Genomic DNA, 12,601 nt, shown 5'->3' with positions numbered 1-12,601 from the left:
GTTGCAAAACCTGCCTCATCTCCCTGTCCCAATTACCCGCTGAAATTTTTAGACTTATGGCCTGCCCCTAATGGCTCTTCCCGCCAGAGCAATAAGTCCTTATTGGCTAATCTACCATCCCGTCATCATTCTGAGACTTCCCCTAACCGAACCCATATAAGGGTGCACTTTTCTATTGATCTCTCTCCCCTCCTCTTCTCTTCCTCCTCTTCTCTCTCTCCTCCCCTCTCTCCTCTTCACTCTCCTCTTTGCTCTCCTCTTCTCTCTTCTCTCCTCCCTCCTCCTTGGTACTGCTCTGCAGCATCACTCCCTCGCCAATAAAGACCTTTCGTACAAGCCTTGGTGGTCCGTGAGATCTCTGCCAGTAGAGTGCCGCCTTTTCATTTTCTATTCTTCTTTTTTAATTAAATAGTTACTTACATGATAAAGTGTATCTAAGAAATGAGAAGTACTATGGAAAATGACTGAAGTGAGTAATTTCAGAAAAAATTTACCATTGAAGGGACCTTTAAAATAGGGACCATCTTTTATCTATCTCTGTATCTCCAAAAGGACTCATCACATTATTAAACAGACATCATGGAGTCAGAAATCCAAGGTCATATATTGTATGTCTGTGATTCCCTTTCTGCAATCTTCACTGAGATTTCTTCCCTGTTGTTGAAGAATCTTTAATAAGATACTTTTTCCTCCATTCTTGTGATACTTTGCTCAGAAGAACATTCTCCAGCTCCATCCACTGTACACACCCCTATTATGAAACTAATTTATACCTTTTATATGAAAGCTATAACCAAATAGCCTAAGAATATGGGGAGGGGGGAGGGAGAAGGGAGGGGAGAATGGGTAGAGGGAGGGGGTTTGGAGGGATCACTTCTGAGGTTTATCTTATAGGGGTACAAGTGAATCTTTCTAAGAGTAGAATATGAACGTTTTAAAACAATAACTGAGAAAATGACATGAAGGCTGTGTTGACCAGTTTGATGGAAGTATTTCGGATTGCATGTGAAAACCCCACACTGTACCCCAGAAGTGCATTGATGTACATAGTTGCCATTCAATAAAAATAAAAAGAATCTTTAATAAGAAACAGTCTAAATTCAAAATCTTTAAACCAGTGAATTGTGAGTTTCCATAGGACATAGTAAGTTAAGGAATTGAATTGACAGATGATGAGTGTCATTCAATTCCATTTTATGATGTTATGAACTGAGCTCCTCAACATCTTCAGAAGCCAACCCAGTTGTTCTATGAGGGGAAATATCTTTGTCATGGTTTACTTACTGTGACCAGTAAGCCCGAGGTCTTCATGTTGACAGCTCTCAGATTGTGTGAGGCAACACGATGTAAGGAAAGCACATTGGTGTTAGAACAATGACTCTCAGACCAGCATTCATCAGAGTCACCTGCAGGGTTATTAAAACCCTCACTGTGTCACTCCACCTACAGTTTCTCATTCCATGTGTCAGGAGTGGGATCTGAGAATATACATCTCTAAGTTCCCAGTGTTTGCTAATGTTGCTGTTTGAAGGGTAATACTTTGAGAACCACTAAATTAATGTGCCCCTGTCATAACAAAGGCTCAGCAAATTTTAACATTGGACAATTTCGTTACATTTTCTAAGCCTGAGGCTCTTCAGTTGTAGAATGAGGGTATATAATACCACGAAGTTTTGTCTCTAACATTTAAATCTATTGTTTTAGGCATTTTGGTTAATGTATTTATTTTCATTAGGGAGGAGATAATATCTAGATGATAATGAATTTGGTTAAAATGAAAAACCATATCAATTCAATTTTGCTATTATTTAATTTAGAATTCATGTATGGAATCAGATTTTTCAACACACAATCTGATTATAAAAGACTTCCTAATTTTCATCAATATCTTAAAACAGTTTTTTAAATAACCAAGACTGACCAAGGAAGAAACACTGATGTATGTTAATTTAAAAAAGTGGAAATTAAAATGCAAAATGCACGAATGTACCTTATGTTTCATTTTGTATAAATTATTTACATTATTTTTTGAAAGAGTAGATACATTTTCAATCATGAAGCAAAGCATTGCACAAAACTCATGTGCTGTAAATCAACAGGGGTCTGCTGCAGAATACCTTCTGCCATGGCTTGTCTATGAGGAAGTACAACAGTCAGGTGGAATCTTCATTAGTTTATGTGTAAATATGAAATGAGAGTAACAGTCAACTTTGCAAATGTTGTGGAAATTCAGATAATATATGTGGAAACAATCCACAAACTTAACACTAATACACAAATAATCACAACTGTGGTATATATAAATAGGTGTTTATTTAAATTATATATATGTAGTTGGTACATGTAGATAACTATATCAAAATTAATTACATGACTTGTTTATGGAAAGAGCACTATTTATGTATACTCTCATGTAAAACTTGGCATAATTACGCATCTCTAGAAAAATAAAATTCAAAATAAATAAATTTTAGTGGGAAGAGAAAAATCTATTCACTGATTTTGGTGTGTACTTTGAAGGCTTCTGGAAGTCCTGGTTAGTGTGAGAGGCCACGGAATGTCTGTGTTATAGAAGTTTTTTTGTGTGCACCCACAGAGACAAGTTTGTAGTTAAAATCCCACGTTCACCCTCCATGGTTTAATCAATGTAAATTCTTTCAAAGCCTGTGATATGATTCATACTCCCAGGAAATGATTAGTGTAGAGCTTCATGTTTTAAACTAATTAATTTTTTCCTTAATTGACTTCTGCTACCACTCCAGAGCAGCCTGGGAGAGAAGGGAAAGGTCAGTTTTGGAAGATTTCTGATTTTGTTGATCAGACTCATAAGTTCTCTATAATGGGCACATTTCTTCTTTGGGTTAATAACAGTAAATGGTCATTTTAGTGAACATTGGTATATAAACAAATAAAAACATTATGAATTTAAGAGAGGTCTGGATCCTGGCATGCAGCACTGAAAGACGCAAAATACCACTAAGGTGTATTCTGTATCTTTCAAAATGCCAGGCATAGAAAAACCTAGGTTGCTTGCAGGGGCAATTCCAGGTCCCCGCTAGAAAGCTTCATTCAACAGTCACTTTTGAGTGGCCAGTAACTAAAGAAAGGGATGACAGTAGGTTTCTCATCAGGCATGGTGCAAGGTTGAAGACCATGCAACAGTGGCTTTAAAGTACTGGAAAAAAAAAAAAAAAAGAGCAACAACGAACAGTCAGCTTAACAGCGGTCCTCAAACTTTTTAAACAGGGGGCCAGTTCACTGTCTTTCAGACCATTAAAGGGCCAGACTGTGGGCCCCTGGATGAGTTGGCTGCTAAGCAGAACAGGCAGCAGCAGCAAAAACACTCAGCAGGCTGGATAAATGTCCTCAGTGGGCCACATGTGGCCCACGGGCCATAGTTTGAGGACACCTAGGACTTTATTATTATTCGGGAAACATGTCTTTCAATAAATAAGTCAAAATAATTGAAAAACTTTTGAGACATAAAAAGATGAAAGAATTGAACACCAGCAGAAATATTAAGAAATACAACAGGAATTTCTTCAAGTAGGAAGAGAATACTAGATGGAAAATTAAATCCAAACAAAGGATAAAAGGCATCTAAAATGGTAAATCTCTAAATATAAAATTTTCTTATTACTTAAATCACTTTAAATAGCAATAATTATTTAAAGCCAGAGTAATAATGGCATATTTGTAAGCTATGGAGAAGTAAAATGTATCTCAAAAGAGGAGAGAAATGGAAGTATATTCTTGTGAGATCATTAGACTCCATTTGAAGTATAGTATCATTTGAAGGTAGAATGGGAGAAAATAAAGATATCAACTTTAAATACCAAAATATCCATTTATAGCATAATGTATTATAGCTAATAAGCCAACAAAGGAGACAGAAATCCTAAAAAATGCACGATTACTTTAAAGTAGGAAGTAAAAGAGGACAATGGAAGAAATAACAAAAAGAATAAATAGAAACAAATTGATAAGATAATTGAGAAAGCCAAATATGTCAAAACCACATAAAATGTTCGTAGCTAACCACTTAAATATATACATGATGCTTAGAAGAAAAACATACCAAATATAAAACACATATAGGTTACAAATGAAAAGTTGGGAAAGAATATACAATGCTAACATTAATCAAAAGAAAGTTAAAAAGATCAGGCACATGGTGTGCATGTGTAACCACAGCTGTGCTGGAGGCTGAGGTGGGAGGATTGTTTAACCTCAGGAGTTTGAGACCATTCTGGGTAAAATAGCAAGAAACCTTTAAAAAGTTGAAATTTAAAAAATTAATACATTTCAAGCAAAGAACATCATCAGAGATAAAAGTAAATAATGTTTATTTCATAATGATAAAGAAATCAACTTTTTAAAAGGAAATAGAAGTCCTAGACATGTGCACATCTAATCAAAGGGGTTCAAAATACATGAAGCAGGGCAGTGCCTGTGGCTAAGAAGGGTAGGGCACCGGCCCCATATACCAAGGGTGGCGGGTTCAAACTCAGCTCTGCCCAAACTGCAACCAAAAAAACCAGCCAGGTGTTGTGGTGGAAACCTGTAGTCCCAGTACTTGGGAGGCTGAGGCAAGAGAATCACCTAATCCCAGGAGCTGGAGGTTGCTGTGAGCTGTGATGCCACAGTGCTCTACTGAGGGTGACAAAGTGAGACTCTGTTTCTAAAAATAATAATAGTAATAAAGAAAGAAAGAAAGAAAGAAAAAATAAATAGAAAATAACCAAAATACATGAAGCAAAAAACTAATAGAGCTACAGAAAGAAATCAACAGTCCCAGTTAAAACCTGTGATTTCAATATTCCATTGTCAATAATTAATAGAGCATATAGGCAGTTTTATTTCAGAAACATTCAAACAATTTGACCTTATTTGAATTTTTAGATCAAGAAATAAGAGCAAAATACACATTTTTTAAAACCCTACTTAGTTGCTCAAGGACACCAATTTTTTCAATCAATTCCATAACCTGTTCTTCTTGAACAGTTAATTTTCCATTCATAGCTCTTAAAAAGAGCTTTTTTGGTGAGTTTCTGATTAACTTCAGGCTTGTTCATTAAGTTCTTTGCTCTGTGAGCATATTCCAAGGCACTCAGAGTTTCCTCAGCCTCCCTAGTAGCTGCCACTAAGGGGCAATTTGGGCCGACACTTGTCCGAGCCGCGAACGCCGAGAGGGCCGGTCTCCACCTGGCTTACCTACTGTCCAGACGTGGACCGCTGTGCAGCTGGCTTAGCTGGGGAGAGCGAGTGAGAGAGGGAGGAAGCAAGAGAGAGAGGGAGAGAGAGTCTTCATAGGAGGAACCCGAGAGGAGACACTGAAGCACCCCTAAGGCACAGCGGTCTCCTCAGGAGGGGAAGGCCAAGAAGGTGTCCTCCAAGCTGGAAGCAGAGCCAAGGGGAGGAGCTGGAGGAGGTGTCGCAGCAGAACCCCAGCAAAATACACATTTTCAAGTGAACAGACACATTTACCTAGATACACAATAATCTGGACCATAAAACATGTCAATGAATCAAAAATTTCATGTCATGTTTGATATATGCTCTGATAACGATGGAATTAAGTGGAAATAAATAAGAGAAATTCCTTAAATTTACAGAAATAGCTGGAAAATTCCAATATTTGGAAGGCAAATGAAATATTCTTGAAAAGCTCATGAGTTTATCAGTTGAAAGGGAAATTAAAAAGTGTTTTGAAAATTATAAAAATGTAATAAAATGGGGCGGTGCCTGTAGCTCAAAGGAATGGGTGCCACCTCCCATATGCTGGAGGTGGTGGGTTCAAACCCAGCCCCAGCCAAAAACTGCAAAGAAAAGTAATAAAATGTATAAAAATAAGTATATAAAGCTAAGCACAACTTAAAGAGAATTATATACTATTTAATACCTGGATTAGAAAATAAGAAATGCTGTAAATTAATGACATCAGTTTCCATCTTAATAAATTAAGAAATAAAAGCCAATTTGAACCCAATTAAACAGAGATGAAATTAATAGCAATTTTTTCTTAAAATTCTAAAAAAATTAATAAAGTAATCAGAATCATTGGAAATATTAATAAAATGACTAATACTCTGTCCAAACAAGCACTAAAGAAAAATAATTATCCCAGTTGCCATTATCAAGAATATACAGAAGGATGGCTTTAAGCGAAGAGTTCCTAACTAGCCTGGGGAACACAACCAAACACCATCTCTCTAAAATAAGATAAAGTAAAATAAAATAAAACAAAAGGGCAGGCATTGTGATGCATGCCTCTAGTTTCGACTACTCAGGAAGGATTCTAAGGAAGAATCACTTCAGCCCAGGAGTCAGAGTCTGCAGTGAGCTATGGTGATCACAACATTGCATGCCCACCTGGGTGACAGCTAGTTCCCATCTCTAAAAGAAAAAAAAAAAAAAAGATGCTTCATCATTACAGATTACACAAACACTGAAAAGATAATAGGGTATGTTATAAGTATCTCTATGACCAATTCAAATATTTAGAAGACCTGGACTTATGAGTTGAAAAAATATAAACTACCAAAGCTCACTCAAAAAGGAACCAGGTAAGCCCAAGAACACAGTGTCTATGAAATAAATTAAATTTGGAGTCAAAAGCTTTCTCATGGAAAAAACTTCCTTTCCAGGTGGTGTCAGTAAGAAATTCTATCAAATGCTTAACACAAAGGCCATAATTTTTTATGACCAAGAGGAGTTTATCAGAAATCCAAATTGGCTTATCATTTAGAAATCAATCAATATAATTCACCACATTAACTGGATGAAGTGAAATATATAAAATAATCTTGATAGATGGAGAGAAACTTTTGACAAAACAGAAAGCTGTTCATCATAAAATCTCTCAGGAAATTATGAAGTTACTTAACCTGATAAGCAATGGCTGCAATAAAACAAAACTGTATATCTCATCCAATAGCAAATAAACAAAAACAAACAAAAAACCTGAACGCTTTCTACTTAATATGAGGAACCAGGCAAAGATGTTCACTTTAATCACTCCTGTTTGACATTGTTGTGGATGGTTTTACTAAGCCATGGGTATGTGTTGATTATACTGACTGGACTAATGGACATTGGAGACTCAGGAGAGGGGACAGTAGGAGGGAGGTGGGAGATAAATCTTTTTTTAGGAGGTGGGAGATAATTTTTTCTTAAGTTATTGTTTTCTATCTTCAAATCAATTACAGGCTCGGAGCCTATAGCTCAACCGGCTAAGGCGCCAGCCACATACACCTAAGGTGGTGGGTTCGAATCCCCAGCCTGGACCCGCCAAACAACAATGACGGCTGCAACCAAAAAATAGCCGGACGTTGTGGCAGGCGCCTGTGGTCCCAGCTACTTGGGAGGCGGAGGCAGGAGACTCGCTGGAGCCCAGGAGTTGGAGGTTGCTGTGAGCTGTAATGCCACGGCACTCTACCCAGGGGGATAGCTTGAGGCTCTGTCTCAAAAAAAAAAAAAAATCAATTACAAATGTTCATCTTTAAATACCATTCTTGACTCTCCTCACAATATTCATTTAATAGTTATTGAGTATACACATACTATGTGACAGGCATTTTGCAAGGAGTTGATGGTATTTCAGGGCACACATCAGGGAGTACGAATCATCAGTTCCAGCAAAAAGTTCAAATAGAAGATGACTTCACAACTTGTATTTATATTTAGATAACCAGTACTTAATCATTAATTCATAATTAATTATGTTACATTATCTGGCAACATAATTGACATTCCATATTTCGTTTCCCTTGTTGTTGGAAAGGCAGTACAAGTTATACTCAAAGAAAGGTTGATGGGCATGATACACCTTCAGTACCTAAAAGAAAATGCTAAGATGGTAGTAATGGCAATTAGTTCATTGATGATATGGCTAAAGAGAAGGAAGGGGAAAACAGATCTTTCTCTAACTATAATTTATTACCACAGCTAACTTGATGGTGCTGAAAACTACATCCAAATATTTTCTCCAACAGAGTGCAATGTCTAACAAGATTAGAATCTGAGTAACTGTAACTAAGTGACAGTGATGTGATTAATGCAATAATCCTTTAATGCTTATGGTATTATTTTGTCAAGAAACAAATAAGTGATTCCTTCTCTAAATCAGCAATATAAATCTCCCTGTAAAAATGTCTCTATTATCTGGCAAAATTCTTATCTTAAAGGAAAACAGAATAAATATAGCAGTTGTGTACCCATGCCAATTCTGTACCCAGCGAACACCATGGAGGTCAGTCACTGACATCAGAATAAATGGTACTATAATTTTGTGAAAAACATATATATTTTACATATCATTGCACAAGTAAATAATAATATTTTAATGACATTCTCCACATATTCTTGTCATTACATTTTCTTCTTCTGATGTGTGGCTGGGACAGATGTATTTGTTGCAATCACTTCAGGCCTTCATATATTTCCAGTCTCTTCCATAGTGACAAAGGTAACAGCCACTTCTTTTTGGTAAGGACTTTACTGTTTGCCTTTAACTTAAGGTGACTAGATTTTAACTTGGTAAAGCGGGACACCATTGACCGGGGGTGGGGTGTGGGGGGGTGTTCTTAATTAAAAATTTGGTACTTGGTATATATGGAGCAACAAAAATTTTTGTAGAACGCAAAAATAGTATTGTAATATATATATTTTTAATTTCAACATAAGTACAATTTACAAATATAATACATAAAAAAAAATTATGTATAAGGTGGTGCCTGTGGCTCAAAGGAGTAGGGCACTGGCCCCATATGCCAAAGGTGGTGGGTTCAAACCCAGCCCTGGCCAAAAAAAAAAAATATGTATAGTATTATTTTATTCTTTGGCATATTTCTCATTTGAGTGAATATTTTTTAGTAGATTGCTGTGGTTGTTCAAAAGGTCATGAAATTTCTCACAGGAATTTGTTAAATTATATTTCACACATAAAATGGCTTTCAAAGTCTCAACATTTAATTGTGATTTTTCTGATGCCCACACTTTATTTACCATAGAAAAAAACGCATTCAGTCGCAGCATTAGTTCCTGGTAAGGACAGCGCATAGCCCATAATTATTAGTGCATTATTGTATGGAACATGGTTTGTTTCAAAATGATGAAGTATTTCTAAGCATTTGTTCTCTATTGTGATTTTTGCTGATGCCTAAGAGTTAATCTTATCCTTATCAATATATTTTTTTAATAATGATACCTTGTAAGTCAGAAGTGTCACTTTCAAGGCTGGTGCTAGACTTTTTGCCACCACTATAAAATATAAATAATACAAGTACTGTCTGCTAAATTCATGAAATAAATAAATGAATTACTTACCTAAATTATCTGAATAGCTGATTTGTTGACATCACTTGTTTAACTAGCACTAGCACGCAGTACAATGTGTATCAACTGAGAGACAGTTACAAAATGTTTTCATGGTTGCCAATGCCAAAAAATGCCATTGTTCATTAAGTCCAAACAATGGTGATCAAATTCTAACAACTGATCAACAATGCGAACTTTGATAAGCAGTTCTCAACAATTATTTGTTATTATTAAAGTTTAACATTATAAAATTAACAAAAATAATATAAAACTCATATCCTGGCGAAATAGCCACATGGCAGTGTTGGGACCAGAATTGCTGCAGAGAGACCACCACACACATCTAAAAACAAAAAGTGCTTTATTTTGCAAGTATATGCTTGGGCCACTGTTCCCTTCAGTGTAGCTGGGGGAAGGACGACCCCCTAGTGAAGCAAGCTGAGGTTTTTAAAGAACATAGGGGCTTCATTGGGTGTTTTGTCTGCTGGGCTGCTATTGGCTGAGCTGTTTATGGTTAGGGACCCTCTGGAGTGGGGGGCTACTTGTTTGTTCCAGACAATTTGGCTCTTTCTGAGCTTATTGTCCTTGCCTAGAAGCAAGGGAGGGAGCCAGTCTCTTTCTGATAGGATTCTGCCTGGGAGACCTTGCCCAGGAGGGGAGTAGGTAGTTTACATTAGCCTTTTCATTTCCAAATGAAGTTACATTAACCTCTTCATTCCCAAATGGAGTTACATTAACCTTTTCAGCAGCTGAAAGCTGTTCCCTAGCTTGTTGTGCATTCTTTCCAAAAATAGGGACTTTTTAAAAATGCTATGGGATGCAGGACAAATTGCTAAAAACCAGGACTGTCCCACCAAAAGTGGGACATCTGGTCACCTTACTTTAACTCTTCTTCTTGGTTTGATATTATCCATTGCTCTTGTCATTACACCTTGTCCTTGATTGTATTCGTGTCCACAATATATATTTCTGTGGAGATTGTGTGCGTTTTGGGTTTTTCTTCTTACGATTTCTTTACAGGATCATTCTGTTAAATTTTTCAAAAGCTATTTTCTTCCCAATTGTTTCTTACAATGAAGTTACAACCAATGGCTAATTGTTTCCCAAAAAATCACATACAAATTGTATGCTGCAGTGTCCATGATGTTGAGGAAAACTGGGAGGGGCCAATGCTGAGATCTTCTGTGACAGGAATACATTCTCATGCACTTATCAAGTGCACGGGAGCCTGGTTAGTAATATTATAAAAGTGGATCACTGTCAGGCTTATTAGCTGTCATCTTATCTTTGTGCTTTATGGTAATATAATTACTATTCCTGTCGTTGGAACATAACCTACATAACATACAGGGAGAGAAGGCAAATCTTACTATACCAGATAGAGAGTTTTTCATTGATGTTGGTCTGAGGTCTAGAGGCAAATCCTCTGTGAACAGTACCAACTGGGTTTACATTCTTTTGAAACAAGTCAGAAGCCAGGGTGATGGATTTAACCTTTCTGCCCATGGTAATATTTCTTCTGGATTGAATCAAAAGGCAATACGTAACTAGTGTTTTTACAATCTCACAGCCACTATTGTAATTTCTTGGAAGGTTCTCTGATATCCCAGCGTATGGCTCCACCTCAAAACAGTAGTTTGTACAATAATCACACAAAAGTTTCACTGCAATGCCATACTTTCCAGGTTTAGTTGGTGTGCAAAGACACCAATTCCTCACTGACAGCGACAGAGTTTTGAGGATTGTAGTGAAGTGAGATCTTATTTATCACATATACCTGTGCTGTTGGAGCAAACTTACTGTGCTGTCTGTGAGCTTGATGTGTTGTAGCATCATTCAAATGCAGACATTTCAGTAGGAGTCAACATTCTGCATTCTGAAAACATACCATGGTGAACCGGAAAATTCTCCTCATTGAAAAGATCTTGGGGTTCGGTGCCTGTGGCTCAAGTAGCTAAGGTGCCAGCCACATACACCTAAGGTGGCAGGTTCGAATCCAGCAGAGGCCCGCCAAACAACAATGACAGCTGCAACCAAAAAATAGCTAGGCGTTGTGGTGGGCGCCTGTGGTCCCAGCTACTTGGGAGTCTGAGGCAGGAGACTTGCTTGAGCCCAGGAGTTGGAGGTTGCTGTGAGCTGTGATGCCATAGCACTCTACCTAAGGTGACAGCTTGAGGCTCTGTCTCAAAAAAAAAAAAAAAAAAAAAGATCTTGGATATTGTCATTTTTCCAGTACACACCACAATTTAGAAGAATTCCAATTACTCATAATATTTCTTTTTTAGAGAATTGCCAGAAATTTGGATGGATACATCCTTACACAACTCTTTGACTAGATGTAATTTCTGGTTTGTAAATTTGATAATGATATCTACAATGTCATTATCAATAAATAGTTGAAAGCATCCCATGGAGTTTAGGGTTCTGTTCTTGATCATACTTTACTGGTTGAGTCTTCATAATATCAGTCACATTTCATCTCCCTGATCCTTTATCAGCTGTGAATGTTATGTCAATCCTGATGGTGCTGTCATCTCAGTGTAGGCTTCTCTATTACAACAGGCATGGTCTTCTCTGGGGCTCCATGTTTTTCATTTCTTCTTCTCCACTATCATCATCATCTTCTTCTTCTTCTTCTTCTTCATTCTCTTCTTCAGAAGAAATAATCTCATGTTTTACCTCTACAGATTCTTCTTCTTCAGTATCTGAACTAGTGAAAATGTCCTCATTACCCCCAATTCTGACCCTATCAGATTTCTTTATCTCAGCCACTGACAAGTTATGTTGTCTCTTCACCATTTTTTGTCTGTATCATGAGGAAATAAGTAAGTCATTGTTTGACACAAGTGGATTTACAGAATTATCAGGTATTATATATTTTCAGTCATACATACCTTGATCTTCACTGAACAAAAACATACTGCTTACTAACTTCACCATGAAAACACTTAGGAAAAAAATGGAACACTAGCTTTTCCTAGAAAAAAGGAATATAACTTGTGTCTAGGGATAAGAAAATTATTGAGAATCATTGATCCAAGAGTATTGACATGCAAAAGTATCATGGGTACATGGGTAAGGATCTAATAACAGAAGTCATGAATGGTGAAGCTGCACAAACTCCCTGCACAAACAAATATGCAACAACAAACCAACAGTGGGGTCGGGGTCAGTCACTGGCTCCACCCCTGGTATTCAACTGCTAAAAAAAGGAGCATCTTTATAGTAGAAAATTTGTTAGTACCAAGGAATTAAAATATTTCTTCTCATACAAATATATGAG

The sequence above is a fragment of the Otolemur garnettii genome, unplaced genomic scaffold (genome assembly GCF_000181295.1).
Source record: "Otolemur garnettii isolate 467f Iridium unplaced genomic scaffold, OtoGar3 scaffold00269, whole genome shotgun sequence".
Taxonomy (NCBI): domain Eukaryota; kingdom Metazoa; phylum Chordata; class Mammalia; order Primates; family Galagidae; genus Otolemur; species Otolemur garnettii.
The sequence above is the reverse complement of the archived record's forward strand: the minus strand, read 5'-3'. Positions refer to the sequence as shown.